The sequence below is a fragment of the Rhinichthys klamathensis genome, unplaced genomic scaffold (assembly GCF_029890125.1).
Source record: "Rhinichthys klamathensis goyatoka isolate OS25496 unplaced genomic scaffold, OSU_Roscu_1.1 h1tg000396l_1, whole genome shotgun sequence".
Lineage (NCBI taxonomy): Eukaryota > Metazoa > Chordata > Actinopteri > Cypriniformes > Leuciscidae > Rhinichthys > Rhinichthys klamathensis.
The window spans coordinates 590,944-603,344 of record NW_026606898.1 but is presented as its reverse complement, the minus strand read 5'-3'; the positions used below and the strand labels follow the sequence as shown (position 1 = coordinate 603,344).

At 36.2% G+C, this 12,401-nt stretch overlaps 1 protein-coding gene across 6 annotated transcripts in view; it reads left to right on the top strand.

The window, feature by feature from the left end:
• Positions 1–1,826: 1,826 nt before the first annotated feature.
• plekha1b (pleckstrin homology domain containing, family A (phosphoinositide binding specific) member 1b) overlaps positions 1,827–12,401 on the top strand; it is a 58,173-nt gene continuing 47,598 nt past the window's right edge. For all 6 annotated transcript variants that reach the window (XR_008803853.1, XM_056234500.1, XM_056234499.1 and 3 more), the window contains exon 1: positions 1,827–1,937. The gene's annotated coding sequence lies outside the window, so the exon portion shown is untranslated. The remainder of the gene's footprint in view (positions 1,938–12,401) is intronic.

Below are 12,401 nucleotides of genomic sequence, written 5' to 3'. Positions count from 1 at the left end.
TAGAAAAAAAACCAGTGTCAATTAAAAAAGTAAATCACTTGAAATTTGTAACTATTTCCATGGTGAAAAACCATCTTGTATTAAATGTTTTGGTTGAATAACTACATTTTGCAAACATGCAATATAGTTCTGATGTTCAAGCAAACAGTTGTGAATATTGAACTTACAGTTTAGAGAATATTAAGACTGTGTGTGTATGTGTGTGTGTGTCTCAACACATCTGAATGCAGGTCACCATAACCCCTAAATAACCTTTACTCAAATCTACATGCATCTGAACAATACAATGGGGATTTCCCACAGTTGTAACTGGGCAATGCAGCACTATTTCCTTCTTTTAAGTCATATGGCATCAGAAGGCATGCATGAATCGAGCATTTATACACACTTAAGGCCCGTTCACACCAAGCACGATAACTATAAAGATAACGATAAAGATGTAATTCTAAAAATCGTTCTCCATATAAAAGAATAACAGAGTTCACACCACAACTATAACGATAAAGATATGAGGAACGATATCGTTGGGATCACTTTCAGAACGATTTTTTTTCAGCTGTCGAACGATAAAACACTGACAGCCAATCAGAATCCATTCTAATTTAAAGGTCTACTTTGAAACCGCAGCGCGGGCGCGCCCGTGCCTAGAATAAAAAGACGTTATCAGTCGTTGGTGTGGACGCATATATAGTTATCTTTATCGTTATCTTTATAGTTATCGTGCTTGGTGTGAACGGGCCTTTAAGATGCCCCAAAATGCTAATAAAGTGTTCTTTAATTTAATTTAATTAAAAATTTTTATGTTTTCATACAATCCTTCAGAAATCATAGAATTTGCTGATGTGGTGATCAGTTCTTTTCATTATTGTCGGGAGACGGGAGTTATTACTGGTTCTCTTTTATTAATAATGGTCCTTTCTCATTATTATCATCAACGTTGACAACAGTTATTCCTGCTTAATATTTTTTGTTTAAACCGCGATACATTGTTCATCAGTATTCTTACTTGAATAGAAAGTTCAATGAACAGCATTTATTTAACATTCTGTTGAAATAAAATAATTATTAAGCATCATTAGACCTTATTCAGAGCAGTGGCTGTGATGGATAGACTTGCCATGTTTATATCCGCTGTAAAAGCTGTATAAAGCTCCTATACTTACAATTTTCCACAGTTCATATTGTCGGGAGTTTTTTGTCAACTGAAATTTCTTGGAAATATATTTTCCCAGTGTTTCATGAGCAGAACAATCCAAAAACACATTAAATAACAGGCTACAGCCCATTGAAGAGATGCATGTCTGTCAGCCTTGCTTTCATACCCATTAAAAATCAAAGATGGCGCTGCTGTGATTAGCATAGACAGTAAAATGTGATTAGCAACAAAGCCCATATTAGACATTCTCTGTTAGCAGGCTATAAGTAAACAACACAGCAGGCATTATATATGTATAACTCATAGACTGTAAAAAAAAAAAGGTATAACTACAATTCCCGTAGTCCTTTTCTCTATATCCGGAAAAGAAGGGGCCTTTTCCGCCTTCGTTCGCGAATTTGTGAATCCTACTATAGTGAAGGTTCGGCTCATGAATATTAATTTTATTTTCTGACATGGGCCTACTAGATTGGACGAATGAAGACATAGGAACGTGGGCGTTAGTCAGTCGAATCCAACTGCAGTCGAAGGCTTGGCTCATGATTATTAATAAAGAAACATGATTGGAGGGTGTAGGAAGGTTACCTAGAGACGTCAGGATGAACTACTTAACATTCATGAGCTAAACCTTGGTCATAGTAGGATTTGCAATTCCGCTCTCCACCCGTCAGTTGCGGGATAGGCAGACCGTCGGAAGTTTGTGGGAGATGGGCTGAAAGTCCAGCAGAAGGCAGACCGAATAACACTGCTGCACAGGAGTTTCACAGCTGCGTATAAGTGTGTAAGTTATCCTCTAACATCCTAACGAGATATATTTCAGAATATTAAAATTTGAACGTGTGTTATTGAACGTGTGTTCTAATCAGAGTAGTTACACATTGACTTTGGCAGTTCACTAGCTCACTTTATGCAAAACCTGTCGCTTGTATTTCAGACAGCAGGTTAAATATTATTTAGCGAACGGAACATGTTATGTCCTTTACATGTAAAACCACTTTTCTTTTCTCTCAAAACGGTAACGTTAGATTAATTATGTCTGAGCATTCAAGCGTTAACGTTATGGCTGTAACGTTACAAGGCTCTGTGTGTATTGGCTGGATGTCTTTCAAAACCTAGCGCACTGCAACTAGACAGCATTTTTAGATATTATAGTTATGAATGGAACCCAGAAGCGCGAATGTGATGCCCATAAGTGTCATAAAGGGAACGTTCTGGTCTTTGATAATAACGTTACCATTGTACAGTGATTCAGTGACTAATAGTATCAGGTGGGATTACCATGTTACTGGTACTGAAATGCATGATATATGACTATGGTAGTACCATAATACTTATTTAGGTGTAGTGCTGTGACAGCTGTCAATCACTGTTTTGATCATAGAGTTCAACAATGCCCGCCCACTTTTTCAGCGCCCTTGGTTCTGGAAGTATTTTTCTCATTAATTTTTCCCATTGGGATTTTAAAAAATCGTTGTTATTTTATAAGCCATGAACCAAACAAGCCAGCTATGAGGTGAATCACAATATTGCAAACTTTGATTTGAAAAATTATTTGAATATCGGACAAAAGATAAGGTACAATAATGTGTATTAAACGGAAAGAACTACAGTCACATGAGGCATTGCAAATGAAAAAAAAAATGGACAAAAAAATCTGTTGATTTTAAAGAAGTTTAATATCAAAATAATATATTTTACATTTATTGCAAAATATGCATACAGATATGGAAGGATTATAGAAATATTGAGATTTAAAATATTTAATATCAATTACAGTGCTTAATGGGAGTGAGCGGGAAGCTAGAAAGTGTGTTTTTGGTCCGATTTGCTTGGCTGTATCTGAAATCGCCCCCTATACCCTCCTCATTCAATATTCCCTACATAATTTACTCCACTAGTATAGTCCACTATGAGTAAAGACACTGAGTGCTCCGGAAGTGCTTTGGACGCTAGAGTCGCTAGAATTCATTCGCTGTGCATGGCGCTCAGAGTGCCATGGGTCTAGTCTATTGGCTAGCCGTCGATTGTACTCCAGGGCTGAATCCAAAATCGCCCTCTATACCCTCAAATAGGGCGTTATTTGAAGGGACAGCCATTTGTAGTGGTGTCCGAAACCATAGTGGACGTCATTGAGTGCACTTATTCAATCCCACATTGCACTGCAACAACGAGCATACAACCGATTTTCGCTCAACGGCTGTCCGAATTCGCTCACTCGTTTTTATTGTTATTCACTCCTTCAAGTGAACAGTATTGGTGGACTAATGTAGGGAATGGTGAATGAGGGTTTGGGGGGCGATTTCGGATTTAGCCCAGTACTTCTTGAGGTGCATTATGGGATTGAATGAGTGTGTACTCGTCGATAATGTCCACTATGGTTTCGGACACCACTACAAATTGTTGTCCCCTCAAATAATGCATGATTTCAGACACAGCCCTTATTTTCTGATTGGTGTAGGCTAGTAGATTTCATTTTCAGAATCATGGGTAATGTAGTTTCTCACCTGGATTCCCACTGTTAAATAAGATTATTTATAAAATAAGTTGAAATAATGCAGGCTGGTGACACATATCGCAGACCCTCATTATATGTTTTTCTTTTGTTTTTAAGCTTTCAGGTTTAAAAGAAATTGTAGAAAATTCTGTCATTAATCACTAATCCTCATGGCATGTTAAACTTGTAAGCTGTTCTTTTTTGGAACAAAAAAAGACATTTTCTGAACATTTTTCATGCTGCTCTTTTCCATAAACATCCAAATACTTTCTTCTTATATAGTAGTAGAGTAGGCCGATGTCTGAATTCATAGCATTCATAAAACATAATCTACTATGAATTGTTATTGTATGGAAAAGAGCTGTGAGACAAATTTTGAAATAATAATAATAATAACTAATGACCTAATTCCATGTTTTGGTGCAACTATTGGCAGCTACCCCAATGTTTTCTGTTTCCACACAGACGCTCATGGGCTCGGAGTTAGGAACTGTGTGATTTGATGCATGCATGTGTTTGTTTTTATCATCAATGTGTTGAATACACACAAGGTTTAAAGCTCTAACCCTACAGTCAAGTGCATCTCCCTGCACCTATTGTTTTCTGAAAACAATCAGTTTCAATTAAAATTACGGTTACAGATAATATGACATTTATATAAAAAAATTGTACATTTTTCAACTATGGAAGTTTTAACAGTACGATTGTAACATGAAAGCTCAACACACCAGCTGACTTCTCGTGTGATGTTATGCTCAAGGTATTTCACTCAAGTATATGTCAAACCTGTCAAGCAAGTATGTCAAGGGTATCAAATATATCCGTTCTTTCCAAAACGCAGTGCTAAATTGAAAACCGTCTATTGTTTTGCTGATGTCTATCCAAACAGTTTTACACATGAAGCAAACATAAGTACTTTGGTACCATATTACAGTTATAGTACGCAAGGATGCATTCAATTGATCAAAAGTGACCGTAAAGACAATTATAATGTTACAAAAGCAAAATTAATGTAATTCTTTTGAAGCTTTTCAAGGTGATTCATCAAATGATTTCCGAAGGATCATGTGACACTGAAGACTGGTGTAAAAGCTGCCGAAAATTGCGCTTTGCCTTCACAGCAATAACTTACATTTTAAAATAGAAAACAGTTATTTTAAATTGTAAAAATTATTATTACTATATTTATGATCAAATAATTGCAGCCTCGGTGCAGAACATTTAAAAAAATCTGGTATTTCTATGGTACTCGTTCGAAGAAACTCTAGTTGCACTATGGTCCATAAAACATGGTATTACCGTGCTACACTTCAAGAAAACCTTGGTCAGAACATTGTACAAATCCATAAAACATGGTACTTCGATGCTACCTGTTGAAAAACACCTTATCCAAAAACATGGTAGTCATTTTAATTGAATAACTGTACCATGTCCAAAAGCTTTTGTATTATCATGGTTATTTGTACAAAAACATGGTAATACAGTCATATCATGTCCAAAACATGGCATTACCATAATTGTCCAAAAAACATTTTGCATTTTGTTATTGAAATTATCAACAGAGGCCTACATTTTTGCAAAACTCCAAAAACGTAGAATTCACTGCAGTTTCTTTCCAGCTGTAATGGACACTAGTGGCAGTAAAACATTAACAACTTTTATAACAAAATGGCATGGTTGCTTCATCAAATGCGTTTTTATCTCACTTTTTTGTGCACTATTAGATTATGGTTTAATATAGGTGGTATCCCCAAACTCGATAGAGCCTATATGCGATTAAACTTTTAGAACCAATGACCATATATTTAATTTACGAATTGCTGTGATATGCACAACAACCAACATATTAAAACATTCACATTTATCTGATTTTAAATAAAATCAAAAACACTTTTAACACCACTCACTGGACATTTCACTTATTCTTGCAAAACATGCAAGAAGCAACATAATGTAATTTGCAGAAATGTTGCCACAGGCACGTTCTTCCAACGCTGATTGGTTGGCATGTGACGGTATTACATTTTCATATCACGGTAATAGGCTTTATGCCGAACGTCACATGAGCAAACAGGAAAACAGGTCTCATTGCATCCGCTTGTCGGAGAAAGTTTTAACGGCACTACGAAATGACGGTGATGATATTAGATATCTATAGATTTTTAAGGCAATCAGCTAACCTTGTCAGTTATTTTTATTGTTTGTGTTTTATTCAATTTCAATATCTAAACGTTAGTGATACGAAGAAAAATACGTAGAAATCAATCTGCATATGCGATGGACGTCGGTTATGCTCATCTTTGTTCGCTCTTTTGAAGGCATCTAGAAGAAAACGGCTCTATATTTAACGAAGCACATGCAAAAGACCTGAACCAGAAGAAATGCGACTTGTTGTACAGAAAACGGATGTTTGTTGCACATAACTCCCCTTGCTGAAGCTTTTATCACGGTACACTGTTTTGAATTAGGCCTAAGTTACAAGACGCCAACAAACAAGTTGGCCGTTGGATTTAGAATTTTATGAAAAATAAAATAACTGTCATTCAGTTCACACTGTCCCAACAGAGACCAACAAATGCTGATTGAACATGTTCAGTCGGGTGAAAACAAACGATACATCGTATTACCATCATCGGCACATGTAGAGGATGGGTTTAAAATGATTCTGCATTGCAGCCGGTAGCTTGATACCACATACACACTTCATTAGCACACTTCACTGCAGTTTCATCTAGATCCAGTCAATCCAGTTTGCATTTCCTTCTGTTAGTTTATGCGTTTACCTTACTATGACCAGTTTGTCTATGTGCTGTGAACAAACATAAATCTTTGTAGCTAATATAACAGCACATGTCACACTGTCAATCAATGATGTATTGTGCTTCTGTTGAATTTGACCAAAGTCTGATAGTGATATACATATATAGTGACAGTGAAGAAGGGGAACTGTTACATCACGTAAACTTTAGTGTCTGCTTTTCTCACACAAAGGTACACCTAAACAGAAAGCACAGGTGGGACCTTTATGTGTTGGACATTCATGGGTGTGATTTATTTTACAGTCAAGGCTTGTATTGCTTGGTCATCATCAGAGATCTTTATGAGTGTGTGTGTCTGAGACAGGCAGAATTCCCCTATTAGATTAAACCATGATTTATCACCAAGACATTTTCTGGAAAATATGGCACTTGGCAACTTTACAGATACATACAATACACCCACATAAAGAAATGCATACTAAACAGCAAATCTCTGCTGTGTTATTATTTTATATCGTTGCAAAATGTAGACTATATTATCAATAGTGGTGCAATAGTCTACTTTTTGCGACGATATAAAAAATAACAGCAGAGATTTGCTATATTATAGTATCGTTTTACCTGAGTATACTATGTGCTCTTCGATACATTTTGCGATGATTGCAATATAGATTTAAAGTTGGATATAGAATACATTTTGGCGCTTACGTTTATATACAGTACACTCACATAAAGCGATATAATAAACTATACAGCAATCACGTTGAGGACTGTATATATACGTATGTGGATAAAACTTCATAGAGCTCTGTGATACTATAGTTTACACATTGTGACGATATTAACGATATATTAAAGTTGATTATGTAATGCATACAACTTCAATCTTCATACAGTACAATCGCGTAAAGCAATATATAGGCTACTATATAGCAATTCTCAACTGCTTGATTGTTTAATATATTCGCAAAATGTAAACTCTTTTATCCTACAGCTCTATATGTAAATTTGGATATAAGTATATCCAATTTTATACAGTATACTCACACTCAGTGATTTATAGTAAATCTCAACTGCTCATAGCATTGCAAAATGTAAACTATATTTTTGGCCAGCGATATATTTGTGGGATATATTTGTTTGGTGAATGCAAGATCTCTAGATAAGATTTGGGTTCCACTTTGTGTAAATCAATAAGATTTTTTCATTTTATTGTCTTCTAGTTCTGTGAAATGATTGTTAAAATGTGTTTCAAGGATGATGTTCTTCAGAACATACTGTTATTGCTATTGCTTTCACTACTCTATGAAATAATGTGGCATTTAACAGTGTAAAAAACTGGGGGTCTGCTTTGGGTAAAATTGGCACGATAAAAATACTCCCATCAGCCATGGCAAAAGACTTGAAGCTGTTATGTACATGTGTGCACACTGTACCCGTGATGGGTTAAACCGCCTCGCACTCTCTCTTCCTCTAAATCTCCACCTTCCTCACATGTGTAGAGTTTCATTGTGTTTTTTTTGCTTGTGTGACCCAGTTTTCTCTATGTCTAATTATTCATCATGTTCACCTGTCCTGTTAATTATCTCATTAGTTCCCTTGTTTAGTTCCTCTATAAGTACTCCCTGTTTTTTTTTTTTCAGTTCTCTGTCCTGTCTCTTCTGTAAATTGGATGTTGCCCGTGTTTTTACCCCATGTGGATTATTGAATTAAAGACTATTTCGTTGTACTCTTCGTCTTCGTGAGCTACTTTTATCCAGCCACTCGTGACAACATGTTTATCATGCCAGAGTGTCTCCCAACTGCTCAAAGAGGAGTACACGGCATGTCATTTCTGACTCTACTCCGTGTCCTAAGCAGCAACCTGACTAGTTTCAGTGACAGGTCATTTGTCTCTCCACACTAAATGCTAAATATTTTGTAATGCCCGACAATCACAGCCTAATTAGGGCTATCTATCTATGACTGCTCCACTAGTAGTTGTTCAGACAACATGCTGATTAGTCTTTTATGATAATATATAGATGTTGTGCACACTGCTTATCCCTCCCAGATAGAAAGTGACAGGAAATTTCTTTGGAGAGAAGGGTAAGGGTATTGGCCAACACAGGAACATTAAAATCTGTGCCCGTCGCAACATTTTTGCAAAAATTATATTACATTACTTTTTGCATGATTTGCGGTAGTTTAAAAGTGAAAAATCCATTGAGTGGTGATAAAAAGCATGATCCGATTTATCCGAAACAAATAAACATCAACATTTTATTACATTGTTAAACGTATATTGGCAGTTTGGAAGTTAAATGTCTGGGGAGTGAAGCTAAAAGGTTAATCGTGTTTGAGAAATGACATACCTCCCACCATAACCTTAAACAATCTATATTGTTAACAAAATAAAACATGGGATAAAAACCAGAGGCGGCCAAACAATTTGTTCAAAACGGCTGATTTATTCAGGGACAAAGCAAGTGGCTGTCTTTATGAGTTGCTGAGTCAATCATTGGAACAATTCGTTCAAAATGTAATTCTTTAATAAAATTTAAAATTTAAAAACCAAGCATCACTGTTGCTAGGAGATGCGCAATGTCTCTACTGTGGATTTGTTTAGAGCTATTTTGTGAAATAGAGCAAAAACAGACAATATTCGTTTTAACAAAAATTGTCTAAAATGTAAGGCACTTAATATTTACTTCTTGTTTATTGAACTGTTGTATAAAAATCACATTTGCAATTGTTTTGATATTCGGGAAAATGGCACTCTTGCTTGTGTGTTATTGCCTAAGTATTAAAGGTGGTGAAAATAAGTTTTTAATGTTGTTTATATATCTATGTGGTGTTTCCAATATGCTTTAAGACAAACCATCGGCAAATTCATAAGTCAACACCATTGCAATAGCCTCAAAAACGGGTTTGAAATCGCTGGTGTTTCTGACGGCACAAACTGGCTTGTAACCAATCAGGTCAACATGCAGGCAGGCTTTAGCATTTCATTAACTATGCTGTGAAGCAGGAGAGTCTCAAGAGAAGCCAGGTTATATTTTTGTGTTGATATGAAAAATCGGGTACATTTAGCAATATAGCGGTTGAATATGATGTATACTACAATGTTATGATGAACTATATTTCTTTCTCCACTGACATTATATGATGTTCAAAGCATTTCTATGCTGATTTTTAGAAGGCAGACTGGGATGGCAAATGGGAACATGGTTTGTGTAACAACACATTATTAGCGGTTTGATGTAGTCAAGCCAAAGGCTAATCATATTAATTACCATATGTGTCTGACGTTGTAGAGAGCGATACCATTGTGCAGTGTTTACTACAGTGGTAAAGTTGATCTAGTGGATCTCTGAGCTTGTGTGAGTGGAGGTAGGGCTAATTTGCATATTCATGGTTCATGAAATGAAACAAGGGTGTAGAGTTACATTCAAGCTATTTTTAGGCATTAAGACGTTTTTTTTTTCACAGGATTTAAAAAAAAAAAGTCATTTTGGTGATCAAAGATTACTTTAAGGGGGATAGTCTACAATTATTGACTACAGGGAGACTTTAAAATCGAGAACTCATACAGGGACACTTTGTTGCCATCGTATCTTGAATTTTGGGGGCATTTTTATTGATTTTGGTAGCATTTTTGGTCCAAGCCCTGATAATTTCCGACTCTGGTGTGTACCTGGTGTGATGTTGGGGGGTGTGGCTCTTTTTCGAGCGCAAGCAGAGGCCCCTTCTGTTGCAAGTCCCGTTTGAAATGAAATGAGTGAAACAAACCCAAACTGTGCGGCCAGAGCTATAAAAAGGGGGGCACAGCAGATTATTATGCAAAAGAAACTTCCTCAGGGCGATACAAGACCCCACTGCAAAATTATTCCATTTTTTATGTGGCTAATTGCCACATTAGAATTTGTCAAATTGATATTTTGTTCAATTATTTACTATTACTTCAAGATGACTCACAGTACCTGCTTTGAGCGCTCTGTTACCAGTTGTAGCGGTTGTTATCATAGTTCAAGTTCCAAGTTCAGTTTATTTTGTCATTGTTACAGGATAACAACAAAAAGTTGTTAGAGCAAAAAACAGACAGGCATATAGTTTTAAGTTGTTCACCCATTTGCCTTATCAATATGTGTCCCCATAAATTATGACTTTCGGGAAACATGAAGTCATAGATTAAAGACACTGGATGATACAAATAAATCAGATTTGAGTATGGCAGGGAGCAATATCAAAATGTAAATGGATGATGCAAGTTTGTGAAAGGAGTGCCAGGTAAACGTAAAGCAGACGATGAATCTACTTCAAACGTCACAACTACCAAAAATCGTGTCTACATCGGATCGAGTGACGTGACAAAAGCAGATAGAACCCATTATAATCAGTGAAGCTGTCTACATTGGATGCGGCACGACACAATAAATTCCGGAAAGTAAACTGATGTCCCGTTCTTTTTTGACATACTCTAAGCGGTCACATCAAACACAAAGAGAAGCATGTTGTAGTACCGTAGTGTAAGTAAGTAAGTAAATTATTTGTATAGCACCTTTCACAGATAGAAATCACAAAGTGCTTTACAAAGAAGAACGGAAGAGCTATGGAAGCATAAAATTAACTTAAAATTCTGCTAAATGACTAAATGCATAAAAGGAGGAGCGACGACAGTGAAGGGCGAGAGAGGACCAGGCCTGGACTATTTGTTACTTTAGTTTTTTTATGTGTCACTTTTTTTGCGTTTTACTGTCTCTAATGTTAATTTCAGGTGGAAGCTACAGCAAATTCTATGTAATGGTAATGAGTTAGGATTGGTACGTATTGCAGGGATCTGCCACATTTCAGAAGTCAACATTCAGAACAGGCTTCAGTGTCTCTTTTATTGAGGAGCAAAATTTAGTTCAAATACTTCGATAGATTGAACAAATAGAAATATGCATATGAACAATTATCTTAAATCAAATCTACGTCAAATAAATAAGAAGCTGTAAATAATGCAGAAGTTAACATAACAATAAATCTACTGGAATAAATCTGGTGCTACTTCACTTACACTGTTTAATAGTGTGTTTCTTAACAGTAAAAAACTTCAAATATTTGAGAAGCTTGACTTACATGTGTTAGTTTCACAAAACATAGTCAGAATGAATAGAATTTGCCAACATTGGTGTTCCTCAGACTAAGCCCCTGCTTCAGATCGGGTGATGTTTGGATGTCTGTCAGTTCTAATTGTAAGGAGCCTTCATCCAGTTATGTGAACAAACTCACTGCATCACTAGTACTTGGTGAATTGAATTGCGTGTTTTTGAAGTCGTAAAACCTTGCAGCAAAGTTTCATCATATCTTAACTTGTTCTGACACGTTGTTTATGAAGTCCTGGAGTGTTGAAAAAGTGTAGCATTTTTGGAGTGTTCCAAAACAACAACAACAAAAACAAGTATTGCTAAAATATCATTGGCCGTTTTATCCCTTCACTGCAATCTCGGATTAAGGTCGTTTGAGTGATGAAAGCTGTCACACAGAAAGCACACTTCGGCCATGAAATTCTAATCAATCATTTGAGTTAGAAATGTTACAGCTCTCCAGTGATGGTAGCCATGGAGAAAAGCATCATTTCTCCTGCCTGAATCCACAAAATCATGATGTATGAGAAAATCACTGTGCTTGGCTGACATGCCTCAAAGGAGCCTTTGAAACAAGTGGTGCTCTCAAATCAATTGTTAATGTGCCATCCAAAATTCTTACATAGACACAGCTTTCCTATATTGCATCAGTGGATTCATTCACTGTTAGTGACAACTTTTGTTAGTCTATGAGTGTCAGTATTTTGTGTTAGAGTCAGACATCAGTATTTTCTGAATAGATGCAACTGATATTGTTTCTGACTTTATCCCAATTTCCTCTACATGCAATCTTTCATAGTTTTGAGCCAGTGGACGATTTCTTCTTTTTTTGAGGATCCTTGCTACATAGAAAGAGGCTGAGAGCTTTCTCTTGCTAGAAA